Raw genomic sequence first — 14,444 nt, forward strand, 5'->3', positions numbered from 1 at the left:
GAATCACTAAGCTTGTACCCTTTGGATAAATACCTAGTAGTTTCATTGCTGGGTCATAGGGTCATTGTATTTTTAATTTTTTGAGGAACGTCTGTACTATTTTCCAGAATGGCTGCACCAGTTTGCATTCCCACCTACAGTGTAAGAGGGTTTCCCTTTCTCTGCGTCCTCACCAACGTCTGTTGTTTCCTGAGTTGTTAATTTTAGACAGTCTGACTGGTGTGAGATGGTCTCTCATTGCAGTTTTGATTTGTATTTTCCTGATGTCAAGTGATGTTGAGCATTTTTTCATTTGTCTGTTAGCCGTTTGTGTGTCTTTGGAGATATGTCTGTTCATGTCTTCTGCCCATTTCTTGACTGTATTTTTTTTTATTTTTAGGTGTTGAGTTTGATAAATTCTTTATAGACTTTGGATACTAACCCTTTTAGATTGAACTTTCTAATTGAAGTTTGGCTTACTCAGCAAACCTGAGATTACCAGAGGGTCTTCTAGGTTTCCTGTGGTTTGGTCTAGAAAAAAATTGGTCTTAGAGTTTAGAGTTGTAGATTATTAGAAAATCAAGGGCTCATAATAACTACCCAGTCCACTCCACTAATTTTATGGATGAGAAAACTGATGACTAGAGAAACCAAATGACTTGCAAGGTCACACTGTGAAAGAATGCCTAAAGCTTAAGGCATTGGATTTTATAGTTTTCTGTTGTGATGGTTAATTTTATGTGTCAACATGACTGGACCATGGGGTACCCAGATTAAACATTACTTATGGATGCATCTGTAAGGGTGTTTCCAAATTAGATTTCAATTGGTGGATTGGTGGAAGTACATTGCCCTCCTCAATATGGGTGAGAATCATCCAATCACTGAGGGCCTGAATAGACTAAAATGTGATGGGAGGTTGGGTTTATTCCCTTCTGGCCCACCTGGCTGTTTGAGCTGGGAAATTGTCTTTTCCTGACCTTGGACTGGGATTTACACTATCAGATCCCCTGGTTCTCAGGTCATTGGACATAGACTGGAACTACCACCAGCTTTCTTGGGTCTCCAGTTTGTTGTTGGCAGATGGTGGGACTTTTCAGCCTCCATAACAGCACAAGCATAATAATAATCTCATAATAAATACCTTTCCATCTATATCTATATCATCTATATCTATCATCTATCTATCTATCTATCTATCTATCTATCTATCTATCTATCTATCTATATCTATCTATCTATCATCTATCATCTATCTATATCATCTGTATCTATCTATCCTACTGGTTGTGTTTCAGAACCCTGATTAATAGCTCTCTATACTCTTACAGGATTGAAAAGGTAAACTCCAATTGAAGTGAAATTATCCTCCAGCTGATTTCAAACTAGACTCTAAATTAATGAGGTTTTATTGTTTAGAAGCATGGAAATGGAAGGAAAACTCATACTATGAGGCCAGGTTTACCTTGATCTCAAAATCAAAGACCTCACCAAAAAGGAAAATTACAGATCAATATCCCTGATGAACATGGATGCAGAAATTCCCAACAAGATAATAGCTAATAGGATCCAATAGTACATTAAAAGGATTATTCACCACTACCAAGTGGGATTTATTCCTGTGCTGCAGGGGTGGTTCTACCCCTGAAACTAATAAATTAAATAAAAAAGAACAGAGAAATATAAATTTGTTTTCTTAATGTAGACAAATATCACTTTTTGATGTTATAAGACATACATGTTTCAAATGTAGGCTTCTGATTTTCTTCCTGCTCTGATTTGTCTCTCCAGGACAGGTGGAGGAGATGCTAAATGTGCCCTGAGTTTAATAAGCCAATTGGATCCTCCCTTGGTTAGTTTACTTTACTGTCTGAGGCTTCAGCTCTCCCCTTAGAATTTTATTGGCACAGTCTTTAATTATCCATGTCTCAGGCTCAAAAGATTTAATAAAATTACCATTTTATTGGTTGATTCATAGGAATAGGCATGTTTTCAACTACTTAAGATATATCCAGAGAAGTCAGAAAATACTCTCCTGATAGTTCACAGGAAGCATATTGTTTACTGTCTTAATCTCATAAAGGAATAATCTGTTCCTGTCAAAAATCTTTTTTTTTCTGTTTCCCCAGGTGATTAATTTCTTGAGGTCATTTTAGAAGTCCCAATAATTGGGGAGCCAGGGTGGCTCAGTCATTTAAGTGGCTGTTTTGGCTCAGGTCATGATCCCAGGGCCCTGGGAGCAAGGCCCTTGCTCAGTGGGGAGTCTGCTTCTCCCCTGCTGGCCTCTCCCCCTGCTTGTGCTTGCTTTCTTCCTTTCTCTCTCTCTGTGTCAAATAAAAAAATAAAAACTTTATTAAAAAAGTTCTGATAATCATAAATGTTAATAAAATATTCTAAAGTTGTATGTAACTGTATTTGTATTAAATTTTACATATGGAATGCCAATTGATTAGAAAAAAAATTGAGATTATCTAATAACTGCAGGTGTTAGGAATGCTTGCCTGTGAACAAAATATAAATATTGCCAAGATATTTTAATTTATTAGCTTAAGCACTTATATAAAAATGGTTGGCTCACTGCTGCCCTGGCCCCCTCATCTTTCCTGAAGTGATACAATGTAAGTTTTGACAATTTAATTTGTCAATTAAAATAGGGCAATCACTTTAATAGAGCCTTGTGTCCTGATTGCAATGTTGTGTGACTGATGGACTCCAGCTGGTGGGGCCTCTTTCTCTCAGTCTGGGAAACAGATGGCCCAGAGGTTAGTAGCTCTCCACTAACTGTGCCAACATTTGGGTCTGTGTATCCCGCTAAAATTCCCCAGCTCTTTTTTGGGAATCTGGAACTTAGGGGTGGTGGTTACTGGAAGAAAATAGTATATTTGTCTAAGTGTCCACTCAGAATTTAATACAGAGAAAATTTACTCTTCATAGATCTCTTTTGCGTGTAACTCTAATTAGCTTTCTTTTAGTTGGCACTGGCACTTATTTACTGATATGAAGTGGACACATATGCAGCTGAAAAAGGATTTGGAGAGGAATCAAATAACATAGGGAAGCTTCAGGGGTACATAAAGTAAAATTTGAACCTCCATTCTGGGTAGCATCTCCAATTATGAAAGAAAATATTGTTGAGAAGATAGTGATATGTTAGCATGACATCTTTTATGAAATAAGCTTTTTAGATTAATCATGATCCTGAATGCTCTGAGTAATGCAGTCTTAAAGGAAAATGTTTCTTAATTGTTCTTGGGTGAAACCTGCTGACAACATTAAGGCCAAGAGTAGACAAAGCAAAAATAATTAATTGTAGCAATGTATGTTACCCTACCCCTTCCTCTCCTGGCTCCATGATTCTGAGATACATGGATTTTGTGAAAATAGCATGATGAAGTAAATAAAGAATTGTTATGTTAACATACCTTTACTGCCTAAACAAGTTAGAAAATTTGCCAGTCTTGCCAATGTTGATATCTAAAATGATCTTTAGTTAATTCAGTATGGAAAAGAACTCAGCTGGAATTTGCTAGAAATTAGGCAGTGTTGGGGAAAGACTATAGAGATGGGATTAAATCTGTGTCCCTCCAATATTTGCTGAAAAAGTTTTAGCATGGATGAAAGCTTCTATATGATGTAATTATGCCATCATTTGTTCCCAGTGAAGGTGCTGTTTGGAAAGGTTCTTTTCTTACTCTTGTCTTGCATATATAGGAAAAACAAAACAAAACAAAAACACTGCTTTTCCTTTTGCCTTGACAGCCCAGGATAGTTTACGCTGCTTTTTAAAGGTCCTTTGTTGAAGTTACTTGTAATTAATTATATTCTGTCTTCTGAGGTATTTGACAACTATACCCAATTTCCTCTCACCTATAATTTAATTAGTAGTGCTGTAATGCACATTGTCACAAAAAGAAACTTGATTTCTTGGAACTGAGTCACTGATTAAATGTTTTTGTAGAGATTTATGGTCTAGACATACAAAACTAATACTCAGATTAAAAGCCACTCACCACTAATTAAATCTGAAACAAACCTTTACTTTGTTCTAAACTTGGAGTTAATATTAATGAAGCTGCTATTCTTTTCTATATTCTTATGGTCAATTCCAGCTACATTTATTTGTGCTTTGCTTACTTTCTAATTAGAGAATAGGCTTCAAATAAGCACTTATTTGAAGTATACTTAAATGAGTATACTCATGGTTACAAATAATCAGAGAAATTACTTTTTTTAAAATTACTTATTTAATTTAAATTCAATTAATTAACATAAAATGTAGTATTAGTTTCAGAGGTAGAGGTCAGGAATTCATCAGTCTTATAAAATACCCAGTACTCATTACATCATGTTCCCACCTTAATGTCCATTACCCAGTTACCCCATCTGCCCACCAAACATCCCGCCAGCAACCCTCAGTTTGTTTCCAATTATTAAGAGTCTCTTATGGTTTGTCTCCTTCTCTGATTTCCTATTTTATTTTTCCCTCTCTTCCCCTATGATCCTGTTTCCTTTTGAAATTCCACATATGAGTGAGATCATATGATAAATGCCTTTCTCTGACTTATTTTGCTTAGCACAATACCCTCTAGTTCCATCCACGTCATTGCAAATAACAAGATTTCACTTTTTGATGACTGAGTGGTTTTCCATATATATATATATATATATATATATATATATATATATATATATATATATATATAAACACATCATCTTTATCCATTAATCTGTCAATGGATATCTGTGGACATTGCTGCTATAAACATTGGGGTGCAGGTACCCCTTCAATCACTACATTTGTATCTTTGGGGTAAATTCCTAGTAGTGCAATTTCTAGGTCATAGGGTAGCCCTATTTTCCGCTTTTGGAGGTACCTCAATACTGGTTTCCAGAGTGGCTGCACCAGCTTGGATTCCCACCAACAGTGTAAGAGCATTCCCCTTTCTCCATATCCTCACCAACATTTGTTTTTTCCTGTCTTGTTAATTTTAGCCATTCTGACTGGTGTGAGGTGGTATCTCATTGTGGTTTTGATTTGTATTTCCCTGATTCTGAGTGATGTGGAACTTTTTATGTGTGTCTGTTGGCAATTTGTATGTCTTCTTTAGAGAAATATCTGTTCATGTCTTCTGTCCATTTCTTGACTGGATTATTTGTTCTTTGGGTGTTGAGTTTGATAAGTTCTTTATAGATTTTGGATACTAGTCCTTTATCAGATAAGACATTTGCAAATATCTTCTCCCATTCTGTTGGTTGTCTTTTGGTTTTGTCAACTCTTTCCTTTGTTGTGCAGAAGTTTTTGTCATGATGAAGTCCCAATAGCTCATTTTTACCTTTGTTTCCCTTGCCTTTGAAGACATGTCTAGCAAGAAGTTGCTGTGGCTGAGGTTAAAGAGTTGGTGCCTATATTCTCTTCTAGGATTCTAATGGATTCCTGTCTCACATTTAGGTCTTTCATTCAATTTGAGCTTATTTTTGTGTATGATGTAAGAAAATGGACCAGTTTCATTCTTCTACATGTGGCTGTCCAATTATCACAAAACCATTTGTTGAAGAGACGGTCATTTTTCCATTTGCTATTCCTTCTGCTTTGTCAAAGATTAGCGGACCATAGAGTTGAGGATCCATTTTTGGGTTCTCTATTCTGTTCCATTGATTGTGTATCTGTTTTTGTGCCAATATCATACTGTCTTGATGATTACAGCTTTGCAATAGAGTTTGAATTCCGGGACTGTGATGCCACCAACTGGTTTTCTTTTTCAACATTCCTCCGGCTATTTGGGTTCTTTTCTGGTTCCATATAAATTTTAGGATTACTTCTTCCAGCTCTGTGAAACAAGTTGATGGTACTTTGATATGGATTGCATTGAATGTATAGATTGCTCTAGGTAGCATGATATTTTAAAAATATTTTTTCTTCCAAACCAAGAGCATGGACCATTTTTCCATTTCTTTGTGTCTTCCTCATTTTTTTCACGAGTATTCTATAATTTTCTGAGTACAGATCCTTTGCCTCTTTGGTTAGATTTATTCTCAGGTATCTTATGGTTTTCATGCCATGGTAAATGGGATCAACTCCTTCATTTCTCTTTCTTCTGTCTTATTGTTAGTGTATAGAAATGCAACTTATTTCCATGCATTGATTTTATATCCTGCCACATTGCTGAATTATTATAAGAGTTGTAGCCATTTGGGGGTTGAGTCTTTTGGGTTTTTTCACATACAATATCATGTCATCTGCTAACAGTGAGAGTTTGACTTCTTGTTTGCCAATTTGAGTGCCTTTATTTTTTTTGTTGTTGTTCTCTGATTGCTGAAGCTAGGACTTCTAGTACTATTTTGAATTAAAGTGGTGATAGTGGACATCCCTGCCATGTTCCTGACCTTAGGGGAAAAGTTCTGTTTTTCCCCATTGAGAATGATATTCACTTTGGACTTCTCGTTGATAGCTTTTATGACATCAAGGTAGGTTCCCTATATCCCTACAATGTGGAGAGTTTTAATCATGAAAGAATGCTGTACTATATCAAATACTTTTTCTTCATCAATTGAGAGGATCGTATGGTTTTTGTCCTTTCTTCTATTAATGTGATGTACTATGTTGATTGATTTTCAAGTGTTGAACCACCCTTGCAGCCCAGGATTACATCCCACTTAGTCGGGGTGAATAATTCTTTTAATTTAAAAAATTTTTTTGAACATATAATGTTTTATTTGTCTCATGGATACAGGTCTGTGATTCTTCAGTCATACACAATTCACAGTGCTCACCATAGTACCTACCCTCCCCAATGTTCATAACCCAATGTGCATAACCCCATCCCTCCAACTCCCCTCCACTCCAGGAACCCTGTTGGTTTCCTGAAGTTGAGAGTCTCTTATGGTTTGTCTCCCTCTCAGGTTTTGTCTTGTTTGATTTTTCCCTCCCTTGCCCTATGATCCTCTGTCTTGTTTCTAAAATTCCTCATATCAGTGAGATATTTGATACTTGTCTTTCTCTGATTGACTTATTTCGCTCAGCATAATTCCCTCTCGTTCCATCCATGTCATTGCAAATGGCAAGATCTCATTTTTTGATGGCTGCATAATATACCATTATATATATATATACCAAATCTTCTTTATCCATTCATCTGTGATGGACATCTAGGCTATTTCTATAGTTTGGCTATTGTGGACATTGCTGCTGTAAACATTGGGGTGCATATGCCCCTTCGGATCACTACGTTTGGATCTTTGGGGTAAATACCCAGTAGTGCAATTGCTGGGTCGTATGGTAGTCTATTTTCAACTTTTTGAGGAACCTCCATACTGTTTTCCAGAGTGGTTCACCAGCTTGCATTCCCACCAACAGTGCAGGAGGGTTCCCCTTCCTCTGCATCCTTACCAACATCTGTCGTTTCCTGACTTGTTAATTTTAGCCATTCTGACTGGTGTGAGGTGGTATCTCACTGAGGTTTTGATTTGTGTTTCCCTGATGCCGAGTGATGTTGAGCACTTTTTCATGTGTCTGTTGGCCATTTGGATGTCTTTGCAGAAATGTCTCTTCGTGTCTTCTGCCCATGAAGAACTGCTGATTGGGTTATTTGTTCTTTGGGGGTTGAGTTTGATAAGTTCTTTATAGATTTTGGATACTAGCCCTTTATCAGATAAGACATTTGAAAATATCTTCTCCCATTCTGTTGGTTGTCTTTTGGTTTTCTTGACTGTTTCCATTGCTGTGCAAAAGATTTTATCGTGATGAAGTCCCAGTAGTTCATTTTTGCTCTTGTTTTCCTTGCCTTTGGTGATTTATCTAGGAAGAAGTTGCTGTGGCTGAGGTCACACACAGCTGCTGCCTGTGTTCTCCTCAAGGATTTTGATGGATTCCTGTCTCACATTTAGGTCTTTCATCAGTTTTGAGTCTATTTTTGTGTGTGGTGTAAGGAAATGATCCAGTTTCATTCTTCTGCATGTGGCTGTCTATTTTTCCTAGCCCCATTTCTTGAAGAGAGTGTCTTTTTTCCATTGGACATTCTTTCCTGCTTTGTCAAAGATTAGTTGACCATAGAATTGAGGGTCCGTTTCTGGGCTCTCTATTCTGTTCCATTGATCTATGTGTCTGTTTTTGTGCCAGTACCATACCGTCTTGATGATTACAGATTTGTAGTAGAGCTTGAAATCCGGAATTGTGATGCCAGCTTTGGTTTTCTTTTTCAACACTCCTCTGCCTATAGGGGGTCTTTTCTAGTTCTATACAAATTTTAGGATTATTTGTTCTATTTCTTTGAAAAATTTGATGGTATTTTCATAGAGATTGACTTAAATGTGTAGCTTGCTCTTAGTAGTACAGACATTTTCACAATATTTGTTCTTCCAATCCATGAGCATGGAACGTTTTTCCATTTCTTTGTGTCTTCCTCAATTTCTGTCATGAGTATTCTATAGTTTTATAAGTATAGATCCTTTGCCTCTTTGGTTAGATTTATTTTTAGGTACCTTATGATTTTGGGTGCAATTGTAAATGGGATCAACTTCTTAATTTTTCTTTCTCCTCTCTTCTTGGTGTATAGAAATGCTACTGATTTCTGTGCATTGATTTTATATCCAGCCACTTTACTGAATTCCTGTATGAGTTCCAGCAGTTTTAGGGTGGAGTCTTTTGGGTTTTCCACATAAATTATCATATGATCTGCAAAAAGTGAGAGTTTCAGTTCTTCTTTGCCTATTTAGATGACTTTTATTTTATTTTATTTTATTTGTTGCTGTTGTCTGATTGCTGAGGCTAGGACATCTAGTACCATGTTGAACATCAGTGGTGATAGTGGACATCCCTGCCGTGTTCCTGACATTAGGGGAAAAGCTCTCAGTTTTTCCCCATTGACTATGATATTCGCTGTGGGTTTTTCATAGATGGCTTTTATGATATTGAGGTATGTATCCTGTATCCTACACTCTGAAGAGTTTTAATCAAGAAAGGATGCTGTACTTTGTCAAATGCTTGTTCTGCATCTATTGAGGATCTTATGGTCCTTGTTCTTTCTTTTACTAATGTATCATATCACGTTGATTGATTTGCAGATGTTAAACCAACCTTGCAGCCCAGGGATAAATCCCACTTGGTCATGGTGAATAATCCTTTTAATGTACTGTTGGATCCTATTGGCTAGTGTTTTGGTGAGTATTTTTGCATCCATGTTCATCAGGGATATTGGTCTGTAGTTCTCCTTTTTGAGGGGTCTTTGTCTGGTTTGGGGATCAAGGTAATGGTGACCTCATAAAATGAGTGTGGAAATTTTCCTTCCATTTCTATTCATTGAAACAGCTTCAGAAGAATAGGTATTAATTCTTCTTTAAATGTTTGGTAGAATTCCCCTGGGAAGCCATCTGGCCCTGGGCTCTTGTTTTTTGATTGCTGCTTCAATTTTCTTAGTGGTTATGGGTCTGTTCAGGTTTTCTATTTCTTCCTAGTTCAGTTTTGGTAGTTTACATGTCTCTAGGAATGCATCCAATTCTTCCAAATTATCTAATTTGCTGGCATATAGTTGCTCATAATATGTCTTTATAATTGCATTTCTTTGGTGTTGGTTGTGATATCCACTCTTTCATTCATTATTTTGTTCATTTGGATCCTTTCTCTTCTCTTTTTGTTAAGTCTGGCAGGGGTTTTTCAATCTTATTAATTCTTTCAGAGAACCAGCTTCTAGTTTCGTTGATCTGTTCTATGGTTCTTTTGGTTTATATTTCATTGTTTTCTGCTCTGATCTTTATTATTTCTCTTCTCCTGCTGGGTTTAGGCTTTATTTGCTGTTCTTTTTCCAGCTCCTTTAGGTGTAGGGTTAGGCTGTGTATTTGATACCTTTCTTGTTTCTTGAGAAAGGCTTGTATTGCTATATACTTTCCTCTTAGGACTGCCTTTGCTGCATCCCAATGATTTTGAACAGTTGTGTTTTCATTTTCATTGGTTTCCATGAATTTTTTAAATTCTTCTTTAATTTCCTGGTTGACCCATTCATTCTTTAGTAGGATGCATTTTGTCCTCCATGTATTTGAGTTCTTTCCAACTTGTGATTGAGTTCTAGTTTCAAAACATTGTCATCCAAAAATATGCAAGGAATGATCCCAATCTATTGGTACCAGTTGAGACCTGATTTATGACATATGATGTGATCTATTCTGGAGAATGTTCCATGGACACTAGAGAAGAATGTGTATTCTGTTGCTTTGGGATGGAATGTTCTGAATATAGCTGTGAAGTCCATCTGGTACAGTGTGTGACTTAAGGTCTTCATTTCCTTGTTGATCTTTGCTTAGATGATCTGTCCATTTGAGTGAGGGTCATGTTAAAGTCCCTTACTATTATTGTATTATTGTCAATGTGTTTCTTTGGTTTTGTTATTAACTGGCTTATATAATTGGCTGCTCCCATGTTAGGGGCATAGATAGTTACAATTGTTAGATCTTCTTGTTTTATAGACCCTTTAGGTATGATATAGTTTCGGTCCTCAACTCTTATTATAGTCTTTTGTTTCAAATCTAATTTGCCTGATATAAGGATTGCCACCTCAGCTTTCTTTTGATGTCCAATAGCATGGTAAATTGTTTTCCACCACCTCACTTTCATTCTGGAGGTATATTTGGGTCTAAAATGAGTCTCTTGCAGACAGCATATTGATGGGTCTTGTTTTTTTATTCAGTCCAATACCTTGTGTCTTTTGATTGAGGCATTTAGCCCATTTACATTCAGGGTAATTATTGAAAGATATGAATTTAGTGCCACTATATTGCCTGTAAGGTGACTGTTACTGTTTATTGTCTCTGTTCCTTTCTGGTCTATGTTACTTTTACGCTCTCTCTTGACTTAGAGGACCCCCTTCAATATTTCTTGTAGGGCAGATTTGCTGTTCACAGATTCTTTTAGTTTTTGTTTGTCCTGGAAACTTTTATTCTCTCCTTCTATTTTCAATGACAGCCTAGCTGGATATAATTTCTTGGTTGCATATTTTTCTCATTTAGTGTTCTGAATATAACATGCCAGTCCTTTCTGGCCTGCCAGGTCTCTGTGGATAGGTCTGCTGCCAATCTAATGTTTCTAAAATTGTAGATTACAGACCTCTTGTCCTGAGCTACTTTCAGGATTTTTTCTTTGTCTCTGAGACTTGTAAGTTTTACTATTAGATGTTGGGGTGCTGACCTATATTTTTGATTTTGAGGGGGGTTCTCTGTTCCTCTTGGATTTTTAAAAAAAATTTTATTGTTATGTTAATCATCATACATTACATCATTAGCTTTTGATGTAGTGTTCCATGATTCATTGTTTGTGCATAACACCCAGTGCTCCATGCAGAATGTGCCCTCTTTAATACCCATCACCAGGCTAAACCATCCCCCTACCCCCTCCCATCTAGAACTCTCAGTTTGTTTTTCAGAGTCCATCGTCTCTCATGGTTCGTCTCCCCCTCCAACTTACTCCCCTTCATTCTTCCCCTCCTGCTATCTTCTTCTTTTTTTTTCTTCACATATATTGCATTATTTGCTTCACAGGTACAGATCTGTGATTCAACAGTCTTGCACTTGCACAATTCACAGCGCTCACCATAGCACATACCCTCCCCAATGTCTATCACCCAGCCACCCCCTCCCTCCCGCCCCCCACCACTCCAGCAACCCTCAGTTTGTTTCCTGAGATTAAGAATTCCTCATATCAGTGAGGTCATATGATACATGTCTTTCTCTGATTGACTTATTTCACTCAGGATAACACCCTCCAGTTCCATCCACGTCCTTGCAAATGGCAAGATCTCATTCCTTTTGATGGCTGCATAATATTCCATTCTTTATATATACCACTTCTTTTTTATCCATTCATCTGTTGATGGACATCTTGACTCTTTCCACAGTTTGGCTATTGAGGACATTGCTGCTATAAACATTGGGATGCACGTACCCCTTAGGATCCCTACATTTGTATCTTTCTATTAAATACCCAGCAGTGCAAATGCTGGATCGTATGGTAGCTCTATTTTCAACTGTTTGAGGAACCTCCATACTGTTTACCAGAGTGGCTGCACCAGCTTGCATTCCCACCAACAGTGTAGGAGGGTACCCCTTTATCCGCATCCCCGCCAACATCTGTCGTTTCCTGACTTGTTAATATTAGCCATTCTGACTGGTGTGAGGTGGTATCTCATTGAGGTTTTGATTTGGATTTCGCTGATGCCGAGCGATGTTGAGCACTTTTTCATGTCTGTTTGCCATTTGGATGTCTTCTTTGGAAAAATGTCTGTTCGTGTCTTCCGCCCATTTCTTGATTGGATTATTTGCTCTTTGGGTGTTGAGTTTGATAAGTTCTTTATAGATTTTGGATACTAGCCCTTTATCTGATATGTCATTTGCAAATATTTTCTCCCATTCTGTCGGTTGTCTTGGTTTTGTGGACTGTTTCTTTGGCTGTGCAAAAGCTTTTTATCTTGATGAAATCCCAATAGTTCATTTTTGCCCTTGCTTCCCTTGCCTTTGGCGATGTTTCTAGGAAGAATTTGCTGCAGCTGAGGTCGAAGAGGTTGCTGACTGTGTTCTCCTTTAGGATTTTGATGGACTCCTGTCTCACGTTTAGGTCTTTCAACGATTTGGGGTCTATTTTTGTGTGTGGTGAAAGGAAATGGTCCAGTTTCATTCTTCTGCATGTGGCTGTCCAATTTTCCCAACACCATTTGTTGAAGAGACTGTCTTTTTGCCATTGGACATTCTTTCCTGCTTTGTCAAAGATAAGTTGACCATAGAGTTGAGGGTCCATTTCTGGGCTCCCGATTCTGTTCCATTGATCTATGTGTCTGTTTTTGTGCCAGTACCATACTGTCTTGATGATGACAGCTTTGTAATAGAGCTGGAAGTCCGGAATTGTGATGCCGCCAGCTTTGCTTTTTTTTTTTCAATATTCCTCTGGCTATTCGGGGTCTCTTCTGGTTCCATACAAATTTTAGGATTATTTGTTCCATTTCTTTGGAAAAAAGTGGATGGTATTTTGATGGGGATTGCATTGAATGTGTAGATTGTTCTAGGTAGCATTGACATCTTCACAATGTTTGTTCTTCCAATCCATGAGCATGGAACGTTTTTCCATTTCTTTGTGTCTTCTTCAATTTCTTTCATGAATATTTTGTAGTTTTCTGAGTACAGATCCTTTGCCTCCTTGGTTAAATTTATTCCTAGGTATCTTATGGTTTTGGGTGCAATTGTAAATGGGATCGACTCCTTAATTTGTCTCTCTTCTGTCTTGTTGTTGGTGTATAAGAATGCCACTGATTTCTGTGCGTTGATTTTATATCCTGATACTTTACTGAATTCCTGTATGAGTTCTAGCAGTTTTGGGGTGGAGTCTTTTGGGTTTTCCACATACAGTATCATATCATCTGCAAAGAGTGAGAGTTTGACTTCCTCTTTGCCGATTTGGATGCTTTTGATTTCTTTTTGTTGTCTGATTGCTGTGGCTAGGACTTCTAATACTATGTTGAATAGCAGTGGTGATAGTGGACATCCCTGCTGCATTCCTGACCTTAGGGGAAAAGTTCTCAGCTTTTCCCCATTGAGAATGATATTCGCTGTAGGTTTTTCATAGATGGCTTTTATGATGTTGAGGTATGTACCCTCTATCCCTATACTCTGAAGAGTTTTGATCAAGAAAGGATGCTGTACTTTGTCAAATGCTTTTTCTGCATCTATTGAGAGGATCATATGATTCTTGTTATTTCTTTTGTTAATGTATTGTATCATGTTGATTGATTTGCGGATGTTGAACCAACCTTGCAGCCCAGGGATAAATCCCACTTGGTCATGGTGAATAATCCTTTTAATGTACTGTTGGATCCTATTGGCTAGTATTTTGGTGAGAATTTTTGCATCCATGTTCATCAAGGATATTGGTCTGTAATTCTCCTTTTTGATAGGGTCTTTGGTTTTGGGATCAAGGTAATGGTGGCCTCATAAAATGAGTTTGGAAGTTTTCCTTCCATTTCTATTTTTTGGAAAAGTTTCAGGAGAATAGGTATTAATTCTTCTTTAAATGTTTGATAGAATTCCCCTGGGAAGCCATTTGGCCCTGGGCTTTTGTGGTTTGGGAGATTTTTGATGACTGCTTCAATTTCCTTAGTGGTTATAGGTCTGTTCAGGTTTTCTATTTCTTCCTGGTTCAATTTTGGTAGTTTATACATTTCCAGGAATGCATCCATTTCTTCCAGGTTATCTAAATGGCTGGCATAGAGTTGCTCATAATATGTTCTTATAATTGTTTGTATTTCTTTGGTGTTGGTTATGATCTCTCCTCTTTCATTCATGATTTTGTTGATTTGGGTCATTTCTCTTTTCTTTTTGATAAGTCTGGCCAGGGGTTTATCAATCTTTTAATTCTTTCAAAGAACCAGCTCCTAGTTTCGTTGATCTGTTCTACTGTTCTTTTGGTTTCTATTTCATTGATATCTGCTCTGATC

The sequence above is a fragment of the Callorhinus ursinus genome, unplaced genomic scaffold (assembly GCF_003265705.2).
Source record: "Callorhinus ursinus isolate GAN/ISIS: 27379988/994484 unplaced genomic scaffold, GSC_fseal_2.0 scaffold181, whole genome shotgun sequence".
NCBI lineage: Eukaryota > Metazoa > Chordata > Mammalia > Carnivora > Otariidae > Callorhinus > Callorhinus ursinus.